Source organism: Schistocerca nitens, chromosome 3, assembly GCF_023898315.1.
Source record: "Schistocerca nitens isolate TAMUIC-IGC-003100 chromosome 3, iqSchNite1.1, whole genome shotgun sequence".
Lineage (NCBI taxonomy): Eukaryota > Metazoa > Arthropoda > Insecta > Orthoptera > Acrididae > Schistocerca > Schistocerca nitens.
In genome coordinates this window covers 987,539,312-987,544,025 of record NC_064616.1, presented here as the reverse complement: position 1 = coordinate 987,544,025, position 4,714 = coordinate 987,539,312, and the positions used below count along the sequence as shown (strand labels likewise).

At 43.7% G+C, this 4,714-nt stretch overlaps 1 non-coding gene across 1 annotated transcript; it reads left to right on the top strand.

Annotated features, from left to right (window-relative positions):
- Window positions 1-3,878: 3,878 nt before the first annotated feature.
- Trnat-ugu (transfer RNA threonine (anticodon UGU)) lies at window positions 3,879-3,953 on the top strand. The gene has a single exon. It is a non-coding gene; the product is annotated as a tRNA-Thr (tRNA).
- Window positions 3,954-4,714: the final 761 nt, after the last annotated feature.

The window sequence follows — 4,714 nt, the reverse complement described above, 5'->3', positions numbered from 1 at the left end:
TTTCTTTGTGGCTGCACCTGTAAAGTAACAAGAGGCTGCTGTAGAAGAAAAAGTTTTCACTTTTCTTACATTAAATGAGAATCACAAACATGATGCATGGTAATTGTTTGAGTAGGCTATTACATGAAGTACAAGGGGTTCTGGTTTCTTGATCTGTGAATTTACTTGTCCACTTTCATCTCCTGGAGTTAAGAAATTAGTGCATGTTCTTAAATTTTAAGATTAATGTTCTAAATGGATTGAAAGTCTTGCTGTGAAATGTGATTGGCTTATCATATGTTTCTGCATATCTTTCTTGCTGCATGACCTTGGAAAAACTCAGTCCTGCTATACAGCATTTTAATTTAGCTATTTTGCGCTACTGTATGATAGCAGAACATTACACCACTGTTATTTATGTGGACATGAGAGTAAATCATGAAACAACATTATGTTGCTTGTGAATAATATAATGAAAATTTTTTTTTTAAAAGAACTCATATGTACCTAATTAGCTATACTTCTTATTGAATCTGTGTGTGGAAAAAATGTTTCAGTGTTCCTGTACTTATTTGCAATTGCAGCATTTGACTTGTTGTTTGATTGAAAGATTCTTGTCTCATATCTTTCTCTGATTTCTTTTCTGTACTTCTGCTTCTGACTATCCTCACTGATTATGGATTTGGCAGCAAGAATATAACTGGGTAAGTTACTTAAGATAGTATTTCCACCTATTTCCCTTACCAATAGCAATAGAAAAACTGCGGGTCCTTGATATTTTTTACACTTGCCAATACTTATTACGTGTAGTAGATGTACGGCCTTGCTGCAGTGGATACACCGGTTCCCGTGAGATTACCGAAGTTAAGCGCTGTCGGGTGTGGTCGGCACTTGGATGGCTGACCATCCAGGCCGCCATGTGCTGTTGCCATTTTTCGGGGTGCGCTAAGCTCGTGATGCCAATTGAGGAGCTACTCAACCAAATAGTAGCGGCTTCGGTAAAGAATACCATCATAATGACCCGGAGAGTGGTGTGCTGACCCCACACCCCTCCTATCCGCATCCTCCATTGAGGATGTCACAGTGGTCGGATGGTCCCCGGTAGGCCACTCATAGCCTGAAGACAGAGTGCTATTTAGTAGATGTAACACTAAAACTCCCCCACAAATCAGGGATCTTGCTGGGGAGGAGAGACATCTATGTTTCAATGATACAGTTAACAACACTATATGAGTAGCAATGTCTGATGTGTGATGTGTGTCCATGGAGAGGCCAAACTAACATATGTTCCCTGACAGGCAACTCTTCTTTGATGTTGAATGATGACGAAAATATCCTGACTAAAATATGCAAATTTTAAAGTAGGTCACCACTCAGATTGCATGGTGGGGACTACCTGAAAAGATCTGTTTTGGAGCAAACAAACAGTAGACATTCTGGAGTGTCATATCCCTTAATTGTATGTATAGTTCTGAGAACTTGGAATTAGGAATGAATAGACTGAAGTTAGATACAGTGGGAGTTAGCGAAGTTTGGTGGCTGGATGGATAGGATTTACAGTTGAGTCAGAACAACATTATCATTACCACACCAAATAGAGATAGTGCAGGAGTATGTCCAATAATTGAAAGTTAAGCAGGAGTGCAGGTAGACTGCTATGAATAACATAGTGGACACATTACTGTAACAAAGATAAAACTTGAAACAATGAAATACCATAATACTTATATGCCTACTTGCTCTGCTGATAATAAAGAGATTGTAAAAAAGAAGAATAAAGAAATGATTCAGTATGTTAATCCTTTCATACTCGATTTTTTCTGGAAAAAGGAAAATCATCCTTTACACTGTAATGCTCTTGGCGAGTTATTAATGATTTTAGTTGCAAGATTTAAACAAAAATGTGTACCTGTTTTCGAAATATACATTTTACAACTGATTTCTTTTCATGGAATAAAATAACTAATTTTGAAACTTTCACTGTTGAAATAAGTAAACTGATAATTCACGGAGCCTTGAGCAGCTGCTGGTGAAGTATCAGTGCAGCAGCAGTGCAGTAGCGAGTCGCGTATTTAGCTTTCATATTTGTATTGTAGTTTGATTCTTAATTTCTTTCTGAGTGTTTGTGCGGTTGCATATTTAATTACATAAAATCCTAGCGTATTCTCATATTTGAGAGGAGTAATATTGCTTATTGATAGCCGTAGAGTATAAATTCGTAGAGTCGTTAGATATTAGCAGTAGGATGGATAGGGTGTGTGCGTGCTGTGTGCAGGCACAGGAGGAACTGGCCGTGGTTCACGAGCAGCTGAGCGTGCTGTTGGCCACGGTCAGCTGCCTTCAGGCTGCTGCCTTGAGGTGCAGTGTCGGCAGAGGGTCTGGCGCATCGCTTGAGACACCCCAGGTGTCGCTTGCTGTGTCCACTGACTCAGCCGCTGAGGCACCTCAGGGTGAGTGGCGGACTGCAACGCGTTCACGTCGCTCGAGGCGGAGGGCCAATGTGGAAGCTGGCCGGCTGGCCTCGCCCGTTCATCCTGTCAGTGGGCAGGCGGCCACTCCTTCAGCAGGGCCCAAGCAGGCACATGGGGGCAAAGGCTTGCTGGCTATTGGGAGCTCCAACGTTAGGCGGGTGATGGAGCCCCTTAGGGAAATAGCGTACAGGGCTGGAAAGAAATTCAACGTGCACTCGCTTTGTCTGCCGGGGGGCCTCATCCGATATGTGGAGGCAGCCTTGCCTGCGGCTATTGAGCGTACGGGATACAGTAGTCTGCAAGTAGTTGCTCACGTCGGCACCAATCCTCAGTTCGTACAGGCAGCTGGCAGATTTGGTGAAGACCGCTGGCCTTGCACGCAGTGTGCAAACCGAGCTGTCTATTTGCAGCATCGTTCCCAGAGTGGATCGGGGTCCTTTGGTTTGGAGCTGAGTGGAGGGTCTCAACCAGAGGCTTTGTCGACTCTGTGGCGGTCTTGGCTGCAGATTTCTAGACTTGCGCTATTGGGTGGGGAATTGTAGGACACCCCTAGATAAGTCAGGGGTGCACTACACAAAGGAAGCGGCTACTCGGGTAGCAGAGTATTTGTGGCGTCCACATAGGGGATTTTTAGGCTAGGCAGTAGTGCGAGGTGTCCTGATGAGCACTCACCAGTCGATTTGAAGGCAGGGAAATCAGGACGTGCTCAGTATAAAGACACTTCAGCTATCAAGATATTAGCAGTAAATTTTCAGAGTGTTCGGAATAAAGTTCATGAATTCACTGCCCTCCAGGAAGCGTGTGGCGCGCAAATTATTCTTGGGACTGGGACCTGGCTGAACCCTGAGATAGGAAGTTCTGAAATATTTAGTGAGGGTTGGCACGTTTATTGGAAAGACAGATTAGACACCGTAGGAGGTGGTGTCTTCATTGCAGTTGACAAAAATATTGTGTCTACTGAGGTTGAAGTAGAGTGTGATTGTTAAGTTATCTAGACACGTTAAACAGGGCTAGGGGAAATAAAGTTAATTGTAGGATGTTATTACTGACCACCAGGTTCCACTGTGACAGTTCTAGAATCATTCAAAGGGAGTCTAGATTCTGTATTGCAGGAGTACCCAGATCAAGATATATTATATATGACGGTAGTATCTGTTCCCGAAAGAACAGTTACCGTGGATGACCGTGCAGCTTTGCTAGAAATGAAATGATAATTAAATGGACACCCTAGCTGCAAACAGGCGTTGATGTACTTCATTGGTGACATGTTGAACATCTGTGCCCCGACTGGGACTCGAACCCGGGATCTCCTGCTTGGGCAAACATCTATTAGGTGCACAACGAATGTAGTGGTGTGGACATGTTGGGAATGTGGATCTCACGAGGAGCGTGCAAGGGATAAGTCCCTGCAGACGCACTATCCTCTGTGCCCGCGGTGGCTCAGATGGATAGAGCATCTGCCATGTAAGCAGGAGATCCCGGGTTCGAGTCCCGGTCGGGGCACACATTTTCAACATGTCCCCAATGAAGTACATCAATGCCTGTTTGTGGCTACAGTGTCCATTTAATTAGCATTTCAAGATATATTAGTCGGAGGCGACTTCAACCTACCTAGTATAGACCGGGATGTATATGGATTCATTACAGGTGGTACAGACGAGCCGTCGTGTGAATTACTTTTGAACACATTATCTGAAAATTGTCTTGAGCAGCTAAATCGACAGCCAACGCATAATGGAAATATTTTAGATCTGGTAGCCACGAACAGACCAGACCTCATCGACAGTGTCAGTGTTGGGACAGGGATTCGTGACCATGATGTTGTCATTACGACTATGGTTACAAAAGGTAAAAAGTTGGTCAAGAAGGCTAGGAGAGTATTCTTACTAGAAAGAGCAGATAAGCAGTTGTTAGCATCCCACTTAGTAAATGAATCGACTTCATTTACTTCCGGTATGATGGACGTGGAAGAATTATGGGCAAATTTTAAACACATTGTAAATCACGCATTGGACAAGTATGTGCCAAAAAAGTGGGTTACGGACGGAAAAGACCCAACGTGGTTTAACAGCGCAATTCGGAGAATGCTCAGGAAGCAAAGGCAGTTGCACCCGTGGTACAAGAAAGATCAGGAGAATGAGGACAGGCAAAAGTTAGTAGAGATTCGTGCTGCTGTAAAAAAAATGATGCGTGAAGCATACAACCACTACCACCGTCATACATTACCTAAAGATCTTGCTGAAAGCCCAAGGAAATTCTGGTCT